Source organism: Melopsittacus undulatus, chromosome 1 (assembly GCF_012275295.1).
Source record: "Melopsittacus undulatus isolate bMelUnd1 chromosome 1, bMelUnd1.mat.Z, whole genome shotgun sequence".
NCBI classification, from domain to species: Eukaryota; Metazoa; Chordata; class Aves; order Psittaciformes; family Psittaculidae; genus Melopsittacus; species Melopsittacus undulatus.
The window spans coordinates 145050003-145064599 of NC_047527.1; positions in this window are offsets into that span (position 1 = coordinate 145050003).

Here is a 14597-nt window from a genome sequence, read left to right on the forward strand (position 1 = left end):
CTTAATTCAGCTTCCACATCTACAAAACTTTATTGTGCCCAGTCACAGTCTGACAAAGTCCTTACAGTGACCTAGCCATAAAATTTGACTTGATGAGTGACACTTTTTATAAGACCAACTGTTTCATTATGAAACTTTTGAGGTTGGAAAAAAAAAGTCCCAAACAAATAAGAACATGCCACTATTAATAAGGCCGTCGGTGCATTTTTATGTATCCTTGTAGCAATTGTGGCTGCGTGTAAAAGGCAAGCATGCCTTGTGATCGTGAGAGAGTGGCTAAAAACCATGAGTCACACAGTCGAACCTTGTGACTTGGTAGAGCTAAGGAGGTCTCCTTAAAGCAATTTGTGGAAGAATTGGAGAGAAATGCAATTTTTCAAGGTCAGCCAAAGGCTAATGAGCGCTCTTTTATAGTGCGATTGTATTGCCTGAATTTCTGTATTTCAAAGCCAGTCTAACTACTTTATTGCTGAAGCACTGTAACTGAAGAGGCTGCAATAATATTGACAAGTAATCCTGCCAGAATCTGAGATGGTATTCAGCATAATGTGAAACATTTTCTCCTTGCCTGGATGAGTATGGAACAAAGAGTTAAACAAATGTGTGGTTCCCCCGAGTACCACTTATCTTTCTTCCCAAAGGGCATCCGTACAGATGCTTTGTAAGTTGGGTTGTCAACAGCTGAGGCTTGTGGCCAGATTCACATGTTCTCCACCTTTTTGCTTGTGAGCTGCAGGAGACTCATCTCCAGAGGGACAGTTTTTCATAACTTAATTAGATTGGCGCCATTCGCACAGCTACAGTTTCAGGTTGGCTCAGCTTTACTTCTGCTCCAGCTCTCCAGTTCAGGGGATTACAGTAGCACTGAAATTGGTTCTGAACTAAACGTTTGGCAACTACCTCGGGTCAAAGAGGCAATTTCTATTACTGCTGTTGCTAAATTAGAAAGAAATAAATAATCAATGTGCAGCCTTTAATGAGGGACTAAGAATGAGAGACGAAATGTTTTTGCAGCTCTCCACTCTGTGTGTGCATAGGAATACATTGCTTTTTTTTTCCCCCTATGAATGAACATTTCTAGTCCAGTAAACCACTTTAGTTGAAGGAGAGCCATCTCCAATTGCAATCTCTTAGCGTGGATTTACACCATGGTTATTTCAGTGTAGCTCTAATTGGCTGGGAATCTGGACAGGCTGAGCAAAAATCAGCCAAAGAAGAAGTGTTCCCACTGGAGTTTTCAGTGGTTTAGCTCAACCAGTTTAGAAATGGATCGGAGTAAAATCAGTGAGATTTTATCATGGAGACAAAGCCCTTCACCTTTAGCTGCATACTTCATACTAGTAAAGTGCAACTTAAGAATAAGGAGATTTGCAAGCAGTGAGTGTAGACTGGAGGGAAGGAAAGAGCAGGGCCACCTTTCCAAGCACTACACGTAAAAGGGGAGCCTCCTGCCTGAGATGTGCAGGTGTTCATTACAGAAAACAATCTACAACTTTGAGTATCTGGGCTCACTTCCACTCCATGTAAGCCACAGACATACACAACCCACCCCTCTCCAAGCTCCTCAGTATGGCTCATACTGTATATGGCCCGCTAAGGTTTTCAGGCTTTACCTGGGCAGTCAGTAGCTGGGAAGCTGCCTTCTTGTGACTTCTTCACCAGCCTCAATGATGGGTTGCAAATCTCTCGCAAGCAGCTTTGAAGAAGTCACCTGGTAAATGGCACTTTAACAGGAGGAATAAATTAAAAGGCATCTGGCAAACAATCTGTAAAGGAAGAAATACAGGTGTTTGCAGAGGTGGACAAAAATGACCATTCCTGGTGGAGAGCTAATAAGAGAAAAGAATAACATGTATTTTTGCATCATTTCTGAAAGCAAAAGGAAACACAGGCAAATCCACAGTCCAGATTTTTGACCTTGGTACATGTACATGCAAGTAGATCTTGCTGTGTTCAACTCAAGATTTTTGGTGCAAAAATTCTTTCTGCTTCAGTGATTACAAGACTCTTTACTGTGGGTACTGATAGCTTTATGACTTTTCACTCTATCTATGATACGAGCCATTCGTGAGCTGTAAGGAAACTGTGGGAGTTGGTTAGTTTAGTTGCCTATCTGTAATACTGAACAAGTGCTTTATAAATGTATTGAACCCTGTGCTTTTTTGTCACCTGTGTGGGGCAAGTGCTCTATTCAGGGTCTGAATTTTATAGGTCATTGCTGGATCTGCACATATGCATCATTTGCACCAGTGCCTGACCCCTAACCCTAAGAGAGAACCTATTGCACTGATTTGCCCATAGGGGTAGGTAGGACTTCTGTGCTACCCAATCCCTTACCTGGCACACACATCGTCTCCCTGAAATTCCTCTGTAATGGTGGCATGGGAAGAGTGAAAAAGAGATAGGCACTTTCGGAAGGCAATTCAAAGCAGATGCTTAATTTAGGTGCACTGAATCATCCCCTGCAGGAGTTTTTATCTTTCTCCATGGACCAAGGAGAGGTTAAAGAGACTGGCTGAGTGACTCAGCTGACTGCAGTTGGTGGTGAGAAATCTCTCCTCACCAAAGCCAATGAAAACATCAGGAAACAGAGCCATCCACGACCTCTCTAAGTAATTTATTCACCCTCACTCTTAACACTTTGTGCCAACTCTCTCATTTGGTCTGGTTTGAGTTCTCCTCCTTGAACTCTTGTGATGACTTTCTCTGCTAGCTGGAGAAAGATTTAGTAGGGACTGTTTCCATCCTTCACACAGAAATCAAGGTGCCTTCTTCATCTCCTTTGTGATGACAGGAATAAACTCCTCTCTGAAAGCTTCTCACTCAGATGCAGTTTTGCCATTTATTGTGTGGCTTTTTGGCAGACTTTTAACACCCCTTTGGCAGTCACAGCTTGCAGCCACAGCCAGCAGACCAGGGCCAGAGAGCAAGGCTGCAGTGCCCTGTTTTCCCTCCACCCCCCTTCTCCTCCATCCCACATCCCGCTCCCAGCCAAGGTCAGAGGGATATCGCCCTGGGGTTTTCTGCTTACCAACAGCCCAACCGTGCATTACAGACTGGTATTGCTCTTTGCAGGATGCCTTGGCACAGCTCTCAGGCAGAAGATGACTGCTGAATTTAAGAAGCTATCTGTTTAGTAATGCCCTGGAAGATAACTTGCCTTCTCATCTAAAATAAATTCCTTGCCACTCCTCTTCTACTTGCAGAATTAATAGGTAACTATTTCAGCCTTCTCTGCATCAACATTACTACCAGTTTTGCAATTTCTGTCTGTCATCACTGGCATTATTTTTTGCTTTTAATCCATTTTTTAAACTCCTTGTTCTTCCTAAATGTGGGGAGTCTAAGTATTTTCCCCACTGAAGGACTGTTTCCATCAAGGCCTTCCATCTACATTTCTGCATTTCAAAATGCCATCAATATCCTTTGCTTTTTCCTCCTTTTCATGTTACCTATTTGGTTAGTAATTTCCAGTTGATGCTGAATTTGGATAAGGTTTTAGTTTAAGCTCCAAGCTTGATTATGGAGGGAGGGGGCTTGACTAGCTATTTGTCTTTAATTTTTATTATGCCTATACAATTTGCATATACAAATTTCTTGCGTTCAGATTTTGCATCCTAACTAATTTGTCTTGTAGTTTTCAGAAACTTTGGGAAACTTCTTTGATACAATCACTGGGTTTATTAATTACTACTTGCAGATCTCCTCTCTTGGCCCGTACAGAATGTAATCACACCACAATGAACAGCCCCAGTGAAAGCAGCTACTTCCAGCTCAAGAATCAATCAGCTGTTATCTGCTGGTCATCTTCTGTGTACAGTTGCTGTGTAAGTATTATCTGCTAGATTTAGAAACTCTAGACTGTTCACCACTGTATTAATGGGACCTCATAAATGTTTCTCTCAAATACAAATCACCTCTCAAATACAAATCAACATACTTTTTCCTCTTTTCTGTGTAAAATATAACTGCTTAAGAAATAAATCAGCCTTTTCTTTTCCATGGCTAAGTGATCCTGAGAGTTCCCTGTATTTACTCTAGGGGTTTCTCTGTGAGGGCAGTCACCCAGTTCAACATTCTCTGCTGTCAGTGAGGCCTTGGAAGGCAATGGCTCAGAGAACACATTTGCCTTACTGCTTCTTCTGTTCCTGATGAGACTATAACATCCTGCTGTTGGAGGCTTTTCAGCCAGGTCAATGCCATTTTTTAATCTCATATCCCTTTCCCAGTTGTCCCAACATTAATAATATATGAGCATCTCACAAAAAATTATTAATTCTTTGAGTTAGTTCTCAGATCAGCTTAGTTCATTTTGTTGTGTCAAATTTGAGATTTCTCTCTACTTGCCTTTTGTTGCTAATGTAAAATCATCCAGAAAACGCAACCAGGAATCTCCAAGCCCCTTGGTCTGAGATACAGGGTACCCCACCGAGTGCTTGTGCTGCAACATGTGTTCAGGAACACAATCACCATCAGCTTCATGCCAGCCAGCACAGACCCACTATTTTCTGCCATTTTTAGTGCAATCTCTGTTGTTTGATATTTTTCTTCTTCATCCCCATTCTGGCATTCCTGCATGCTTCTATGTGAAGAGAATACCATTGACATAAGTTTAAATGCTTTGATTATCCAAACAAGTAAACACACTGATTGATCTAACTTTTTCAAGCTTTTCTCATGATGTTTGAACCTAGTTTCAGACTAGGATTCTTCCTAGCATGGCGATGCACATGCTGCTGCTGTACACATAAATAACTAAACCTGCTGTAGAACAAGATTTTGCCTTTTAACAAATATTTCTAGGCAAATAAGACTGTAAGTTAATTGTGTGAGCTTCTGAGTGAAAGAAAAACACAAACAAGTTGTGTTTAAAACTAGCATTACAAAGTATTTTACTGATTTTAGATCTACGTAGGCATTTCTGTCATTATTGATACTTTACATTCACAACAGAAATTGTTGATTTCTTCTTTGACTAGTTAACAGCTCCCTGCAGTTGTTTCCATGCAAATGATGCTTGATGTGAAGTGGAAAATCCAACTTTAAAACTGTCTGTAAAGGGAAACAAGAAACTGTATGTTTGTTGTGGAATCCGATTCAGTGAAAGTTTCACCAGCCATTTATCAGAATTGTGTATTTCTAGTCAGGGCTTCATTTATTTGTAAGTAATGTTTTTTCATGTTTCCATTTTGTGCACTCAGGTCTGTGTGTGATAAAGAACCTGCTTTTCTGAAGGCAATTAGCCATCTAGCTTCTTGCACTTGGGTTGCTTTAAAGTCCCATAGAGCTGAAGCAATCAATAACTATTAGTCGTTCCATTGGGTCTTTTGTTTTTAATCAGGCCCCCATTAGGAGCATGTGAACTTTGTATTTCATTCTTGTTTGAAATGAAGCCAGATATGAAAATCTGGAAGTCCTTTGCAGCGTAGGGCTTCCACTCTTCTGCAGTTCATAGGGCTTCCACTGCAGTTCTCTGGTTACTTCACTGCGAGTGCCCAAGATGAAGCCATGAAAAGAAGACGAAGGTATAAATGCTGGAAAATAAATAGTGCTTTTTACTGTTCTTGTGGTGTTTTAACCATTGAGAAGTTATGCCTATAGGTAGTTGATTTATAGTGATTTACCTTTAGCCTGGCTTTGTCCCCCTTTACCATAGTACCTGGTGATTGCCCAAGCACCTGGGCTCTTGAATGAATCATCTGCACTGGCTTCGGAAGGAAACCTTCTCAGTGCAATAGCAGCAATATCCGGACTGGCCATCGGTTTCTATTCCGTTCAGCCTCAGCTGATATATTTCATATGTTTTTGTAGCTGAAGCTGGGCCAGGACTTCTCTAGCTTTGACAGGAGGGCTAAATGAGAGCAGGGAATTTTATGTTCCTCTTCCCACAGCATTCCAGTAACCATGCAGGAAGTCATTGATCAATGGGATTTAGGCAGCGTGCACAAGAAAGGTACGTGTGTGTGGCCTGGTGGCCTTCGCAGCATGTGCTATGACGACACCACCCTCTGATTCAATAAACGGAGGGATAAGAGACGAGGTGGTAAGCCACACACACCACTATTATATGATGCATCTCTGTAGCCAAGTGAATGCAGTGTGGTCTGCTTTTAAAGCCCGTTCCATAAGGCTGCATGGTTCTTACTAAAGATATGGTTTAGATGTGGTCATAGGAAAGAGATTTTCCTGGAAAGTTGCTTAACGTGCTGTCACCGAGGGCAAGGTCTCTGACCCAGTGGCTCACCCTACCCTGGGAGCAGGAAAAGGATCTTACTTTTCACAGGTCACTTAGGTTTGGTTTATTGTCCTGATTTGTGCCATAACCCAGGAGAAGACCTCAAAAGCCATGTCATCTCCTCAGCAGGCTGCTGTGCATTCAGGCCATGCAGCACAGGGAGGGTGGAAGACCTAGTATGCGTGCATACTTGAGCCAGAGATGTTAGCAGGCATGGCATTGCCGGGTAGCTCTGCCCTAAATGAAGTCAAACTCATTCCTAGGATAAGTTCACTGACCTTACTGGAGTTGCATGGGAAGAGTATTTGTCATATTAAATATGCTGTGGACATAGACAGTGTGCCAAAAAGAGAGAAGTATTTATCCAATAAATGTGCATTATTTGTCTGTAGTTGCTTTAGGGCATTAAAATTGCCCTGGAGAGCTCTTCCAGGCCTCTACCTGCCTACATTGTACCAAGAGCTGTTACACTGCACAGAAAACTTCACCTCAGCATTTCATGTGCATTATGGAAGGTGACAATTTGACTTTTTATCTTTCCTGTGCCCCAGTTTCCACATTTGGCCACAGGACGTGGCTCAGGGTAGGATGCAGCTGTGGTGAGGCAGACAGGGAAGGGGTTGATGTCAGTTCAGCAGCTCTGTCATTGCATGACTCGAAGCATAAACTAATGAAGTAAATCTGTTTTCCTTCTCTCTCTCTTTCTTATCTGTGATTTTCCACATACAGAGGAAATGGAGAGGGGGAGGCAGCAGGAGGCTGTTATCATGCAGCGATGAGACAGGCTGTGGAGAAAAAGATGCTACTCCTTCAGCGCTCCCAAATGTGCTCCCAAATCTCAGAAGAGCTGAATATTTCAGCTGAAAGAGTCAGCCATGAAATAATCTTTTCCCTGGACACCGGAATAGTTGTCATTATTGTACAGCATCAACAGTCCATTGAGCTGAACAGGGCAGCCTGTGCAGAGCTAGTGTTTCAGTCTGTCCACCTGCAGCACAGTAAATAATGGCGAGGATAGTTTACTGTTACAGAGGGATCGGAATTGCTGGCTGAATGGTCACAATCCAAGAAAATGTGTTTTAATTTAGCTAAATGAAAAGTAATACATCTGGGAACAAAGCGTTCACGCAGTACCTACAGGACAGGAGATTCTGCCTTGGAAAAACAGGATTATGGGGTCATTATGGTAACTACCTCCACAATAGCTGCTCGTTCAATGGGGCTAAGAGGGCTCAGCTGACTCCAGGAACCTAGAAGCAAATAATGAGACTTAAGGATGGCAGAAGCATGGGCAGGAGCAGCCCTGGGCTGCAGCATGAGGTTGTGGTCTCACCTGGTGTCCAGATCTTAGCAAGAACATAGAAACATTGGGGAGGACCACTGACACAGTGCCTGGGAAAATAAAAGCCTTTTTGTAGTGAAAGGGTTAAAGTGCCACCCAATCAGCTTTTCGAAGACAAGGTTGGTAAGTCTTTGTAACACTGGATCCTCATTGCAGTGAGAAGACACTGAAGTTACCCTAACTCAGCTGTATCATGAAACCTTACTTCCTATTGGTGGGCTATGCTGATGAGGCAGGAGATGGTAAAATCACCTCAGGAGGTTACCTTAACAGACATGCCTGAATCCACCGCAGGAGAGAAACTCTCCATTATGAGCATGTAAAGTTTGACTGGGGATTATAATCTCTGAATTCTCATTCCTGTCCCTTTCTGGCATGGTGGTGGAAACAAAGAAATCTGCATTTCCCTCAATCTGCTCACTGCTGCAGCTCTGCACTGAGACAGTGACTGTGCCCAGCCTTCAGCTTTAAGATTTTGGGCCACAACAGGCCAGAGACTTTTCTTGTCCAAAACAAAGCAGGCAGTGTGTTCTAGGGTATCACTGTCTTTTCTTCACCTTCTTCTGAAGCACTGGAAATAGATGGGTAAATGTTTTGGAAGGTCTCTGCCCTTTGGACTTGCCCATGATTGCCACCTCCCTGAGGACTTGAATCACCTGCCAGAATTACTTGTGCACATTGCATTAGCCAGTTTGTTGCTTTGGTGTCTTCTGGTCTGTACCTGTGGCATGGAACAGCTTCCCTTTCAGATGACTGCGCTGCCTTTGTCTAGCTGAAGCCTTCATTCTCAACACTGGCTCTGCTTGACCGGCCTCTGCAGCACAGCAGCTCTGTCAGTTGGTCATAACAGGCTCATCTTCAACCGTGGGAGGTAAAAACGTGACTCTGAAGAAAGCATCTGGTCATATCAAACAACAGGTCCAAAAATGTGGTTTTCTCTGCAAGTGAAGGACACGAGACCTTAAAATGCCCAAAGGGATTAAGGCCACCTAGGTAATATCCATAGGACAGAGTCCTGCACTACTGCTATTATCTTTGATCTGTGTTCTCTCATTTACTACTTCTGGAAGGCAAAGCAGCACCTGGCTTTCCCAGCCTTCCTTAATGACTTTCCCATCAAGCGTGAAGAAAGATATTCATGCTGTGGCAGAATTTAAGCCTTTGCAATTTGCTTCATCCCACCACAACCGCAGACCAGCCTCACCTCCAGGATCTGCACTTCAGCTTACGTTTGAACTTCTCCAGCCTTGCACCTTGGGCTTTGGATCCGCGCTTTAGCGAGAGGGAGGCCAGCTGAGATGAAGGGGTCTGACTCCCAGCGCAGACCTTCCCAAACCGTGGGAGTGCTCCTCTTGTGCAGCTCTGACCTGGGCCCATCTCTAAATGTAACCATAACTCAATAAAATGTAAAAAAGGAACCAAGACATAACTACAGCCTTCCATCCAACAGTGGTTGAGTTATTACCGCAGTTACATCACAGCTGAAACAGGTGCAAGGAAATAAGCCTCCCAAAAGTTTCTATTCAGGAGGGAAATGACTGAAGAAAGCAGAGGGAAAGGAGGAAGGCGGAGGTAAGGGTAGGAGCCAGGGGACAGAGCGGAAGTTGTTTCTCTTGGGATGTGGCCAAGTTAGTAGCTGTCCAAACCCAGGAGATGTCTTGGATGCTCCTTCTGTTACTGTCTTTGCTTTTTCCCATTTTCAGGCTGCCTGCTATCAGAGTGCATAACTCCAGCATTGCATTGCCCTCTGAATGCCCTATTGCCTGGGACCTCCACAGCCCGCTGAACCACATTTAGACCTGATGCAAGCAGACACACATCCTTCCGAGCAGATTTTGTGCAATTTTCAAGGAATCCTTCAAGGACTCATCAGCTCAAGTAATTCTCTCTGCCCCAAAACTATGGGGAAGGGAAGCGATTATGGGAAAGCTCATGTTCCTCCAGCAGCTGCAGTCGCGTTGGGTGGGATTCATCTGACTAAACATAGATGTCTCCATCTGAGCTAGTCACGCTAGGCTCCCTTTATGGAGGAGAATATGGGGAAATATAGGCACAGCTATGAGTCATCCCCTCCCCAGGTCAGTATCTAAACCAGGTCAGGCAAATCTTGCCCATTTCTCTTCTTGTAAAAGGAGGTGCAATGAATAGGCCAAGTGTAGGTCCATAAAATTATGTGGTGCCCATCCTCTATCTGATGTCCAAACCAAATGATTTGAGCTAGGACCAAAGGGCTAAGCTGTGGTGAGGGCATTGCCAGCAAATGCTCAGTAACCACAGCCCAGTGGGGTAAATTGGCTCAGATGGAGCTTATTTCACTGTGGGATAGGAGGCAAGGAGTGCAATGCAGGAGAGGAAATAGCCTAAGAAAAATGCCTATAAAAGTCACTGTGGGATGTCACCCTAGTGCCAAGACTATGTTTGTTTTGAATCTGAGCAGGTAGCTCTGCTTTTCTGTTTGCAGGCTAGAGTTACTGCCTTCCTGACACCACTGCAACTCACTACATGACCGGTTTCTTCCCCACTCCTGGCCTCTCTTTGCTTTCCACCTCTCCAGGCTGCAATACAGTGGGCTCATCTTCACATCCCTGTGGAGCATCAGGGTGCTGCTGAGTGCTCACACTCCCAGGCAGGCCTGGAGGAAAGGATGTTTACCACTGATGGTGGAGCTCCGAGCCCAGTGCACTTCCAAGTGACACAGACACTTGGGCATCTTCCAGCAGGACCCTGGATGTCTGCACCCTGTGCTGTGGCTCCTTGATGCCCAGCTCTGCCTATGTTCTCTTCCCAGCTGCCTGGCCTAGCGCTGAACTGGGTGTTGAAACAGAGGAGCATTTCCCATGCTACGTGTAAGTCAGGGATGCGTGGGGAAAGGAAGCGCAGCAATTGCCAGAAGCAGCAGTGAAGTTACTGTATGGTGTTATCATCTGATGAGAAAAGTAATGAAGCAAAAATGCCTTGAGCGTGCTGTGAGCCAGCTCCTCTGTCAAGGGGTTACTGCTGGGGACCCTCAAGACCTTATGTGCACCCATGACTGTAACCCATGAGTAAGAGCATAAAGCATGCACACAAGGTAAATAAATGGTTAGAGGGAGCTGCTCCAAGTCAAATTCCTCCCCTCAAGACTTTTTTCTTTTCCTTTCTCACCATTGAGACACAAACAAAAGCTCAAGTGATGTCATGGGGCAATGCATTTGGCAAGTTTCTCTCTGCTGCGTCCTGGTATGCAACAAGCCTGTTTAGGGGCACTGTCTTTGCATTTGCCAGAGGTGGCACATGCAGAAGATACAGCAGAACCCAACAGTACAAAGCAGGGTGCAGAGGAGGGATGAGGCTTCTCACATCTACTGCAACTGGTTCTGCTCAGTGCTAACCTGGAGCTAAACCACTGGGCCGAGTGCCAAATTCCATGTCCCTGCTGTAGGTCCATGACTGACAGCGTGGGGAGCTGGTGCTGTAGGGGCCTTTCGTTTCCCTCCCAGAAAAGTGAGTTAATTTGCTTAAAAACAGACAAACAACCCCATGTGTGTGTATATGTGTGTGTTTGCACGTGCACATGACATACTTTGGAAAGACCTAAGGAGTGCAAGTCCTCAGAAGCTGATGTGGGAATTTAGGACCTATCCTGAACCCAGGACTTGAGTTCCTCTGGCTCAGCAGCACACTGATGGACAGGTTTGTGCTGGGACTTTTCAGAGATCCCCTTTATCTAGTTGCTAGGCAGAACAGAGGTTCTGGTGCCTTTAACCCTGCCAGAGGATTTGGTATCAAGGCAACTCCTTGCTTTGTGTTTGGATATTTCTGGGAAAGCCAGATGGGAGGTAAGGAGAGGTATGTTTATAAGTGCCTTCACTTGGAGTTAAAGGGCCAAGCATGCTCCTGCTCCTTCACCCTGCTAGAAACAGCTCACTGGGATGAACAAAACAGTTAAAGGTGCATGATGAGAGATCAGCCTGGTAATTGCATTACCCCCGGGGAGGGGTGGCTGCCGGTCACAGGTATCAAGGTACAGCCCTGGGTGAATGCTGGTTCTTGTTTTCTTGTTCCCTTCCTTCGGCCACCATCCCTCTCCGGAAAATAACATCCTTGCTCCTCATTCATTAATGCCCTGGCTGTGAGATTTGTGTGTTGGAGCCAAGTGGCACAATCTGACCTGCCCTGTATGATCAAAACAAGCTGTCCCAAATAGTCACCTTCCTGGCTGGAAGTGCAAGCACCTAGGGGGGGATTCCCACGGACCCACATGCCTGTACCCCATGAATGGGTTGGTACCAAAGCCTATTAATAGAAGGAGAGAAAAAGAAGGGGGAAAAGTACCACAGCTCTTTCCCGACAGTGCCTAGCTCTGCTTGGGCAGAAAGTCTGTCCCGTGCTGCTGGCACACTGCAGTGCATCACCCCAGACACTGTTCATCTTTCTATCAACTATACCAGCATATGGGGCTTTTTGGCTGCAGAGACCTCATTGTCAACCCCTCACAGCTGACCCCTCAGTGTCACCCCAGCAGTATGTTTGCCTCACACCGGGGTGACCAGCCTGTATACAGATTTGCTCCAAGGTGCATCCTCTTTGTCCCTTGCTTTCAGCAGCTTGGCTAAGAAGCCTGAAGCTTTCCTGAAGGTGACGAGGGGCAACAGCTGAAGCTGTGGATCTGCTTCCTCCACTGAGAAATACATCCAGAAACGTTTCACTATTCCAGCCCACTGGAAAAGATCTGGCTTGGGCCCCGTGCAGCCCTGGGCTCGCAGCGCTCCGAGAGCCGAGCAGCCATGTAGGCACTCTCGCTTTAAGAATTGATTTCCTAAGTGAACTGTCAACTCCCGGTGGCTAGAGAAATCTGCAAACAATTTCTAGTCACTGAACAAAGCAAATCTTTGTCCTGTGCTGTAATAGTTCATTATTAAATAAAGGACCCTTTGTTAGGCTGTAAGAAACGGCGTGCACTCCGCCGCTCTTCGCAGTGTGCCTTGGAGTGGCTTTGCAATGCATATAACATTGTGTGTGTCATGTCCTGTGAAAAGGGAGCAGGTTAGCTTAATTTCTGTAGGAAAGGTGCAGGGTGAAGCAAAGATCACAGCACAGTTCAGATGATTGAACTTTATTGTTGATGCGTTTGACTCATGATCCTATGAGGAGACCCCGAGACTGGACTTTCCTTTGTAGCAGGGTAAATCAGGAACAACATGGGTGAAATTACTAGTGAGGAGAGAGAGGGGTAACTTTAGCAGCTGGAATTCCTACAAGTTCTGTTACTTGGGCTATCTTTTTGCAGTTCTAGGCTTAAATGAGTCTAAATGGAACCAAAGGGCATCAGTGTTTGCCCATCCAGGAAAGCAGATGTGTTTTCAGCTCCCTCCTTTCTTTTGGTCTTCACCCAACAAGCTGCCAGTCATCTGCCAGTATCTGCCCTACAGCTGCAGAGCCCCAGTAGCCTGCTCAGCATCTGCTTGTGTTGACTGTTAGTGTCACTCTGTGACAGACCCGGCAGTGGCACAGGCATGGCAGCCATAAGCCCTTTGCTTGTGTGAGAGGGGAAGGGGATCAGACCTTGTTTCACACAGAACTGAATTCACATGGCCCAAAATGCTTCCCCTGCTCCAGGGGATCCTCCTCTCCCTGCCAGCACACAGGCCCTTAGGCTTGAACTACGCTGTGTTTTCCTTTGCATGTAATTCAAACACATTCTGCCAGGCTGTGACCTTTCAACCAAACCAGTCATAGAATGGTTTGGGTTGGAAGAGACCTTAAAGCTCATCCAGTTCCAACCCCTGCCACAGGCAGGGACAACTTCCACTAGACCAAGTTGCTCCAAGCCCCTGTGTCCAACCTGGCCTTGAGCACTGCCAGGGATGGGGCAGCCACAGCTTCTCTGGGCACCCTGTGCCAGCGCCTCAGCACCCTCACAAGGGAGAGCTTCTGTTCAATATCTCATTTCAATCTCTCCTCTGTCAGGTTAAAGCCATTCCCCCTTATTCTGTCCCTACAGGCCCTTGTCCAAAGCCCCTCTCAAGGTTTCTTGTAGCCGTTTTAGGCACAGGAGCTGCTCTAAGGTCTCCCCTTAAGGAGCCTTCTCCAGGCTGAACCAGCCCAGCTCTCTCAGCCTGGCTCCAGAGCAGAGCTGCTCCAGGCCTTGCAGCATCTCTGTTGCCTCTCTGGGCTCGCTCAGCAGTTCCAGACAGACCATCATACAAGCTTTCATGCCCCATAGTTTCTTCTGATGTTTTGCACAGGGTTGGCAGCACATGAGCAGGGCTGTAGTGTTCCTGCTCCTTCCTTCCTGCTACTTTACATAAAGCAGTTGCTATCAATTACCTGCTCTGCCGGCCAGCAGCCAGCTCAGGTAGTTGCATTCAGCCTTTCCAGAGCAAAACCATGTTTTTCCTTACTTACCACCTCCAAATGCTGTTTAGAGCATCCACAAGAAGCTTCTACGTATCTTTCAGATTCATCTCGATGGTAAAACCACTGCTGCTGCTACTGCAAGGCAGTGGGAGGTTTGTTGGGGATGCCCCATTCACTTGTTCAGATGCTCCCAGGGACAAAAGGGAGGCTAAAGGCACTGATGTACCCAGCCAGACTCCAGTACCACTTTCCCCTGTGCTCCTGTTGGTTTTACCCTTGCTGGTGTTTGGCCATCCATAAAGGCAGGCAGGAAGCTGGCAGTGGAGGGTGGAGAGGTCTCACCTCCAGGAACGTGTGGCTGAAGCCTTGCTAAGCAATGGGTCTATATCTTGGGTGCAGCCCAGCAGTGATGCCAGCAAGGGCATGAGAAGCACATCACTACCCTACAGTTAACAAAGGCTCTCACTTCACAGCGCTCCGCAGCAGAGCCCGTAGGGAGCAGGACGCCTGCTCCATCAGCCAGGACAGCGCTGCACAGTGAGCCGGGTCCCCCACAGCGTGGCAGCACTGAACTGCTCATCCACCTCAGGGTCCCAAAGATGGCTCTTCCTCCGCTGCTTCCAACCCTGTGAGCTTCCCTGTGGCCCAGGGGAACAGCACAGGTCTGGGGAGAGGGGCTCA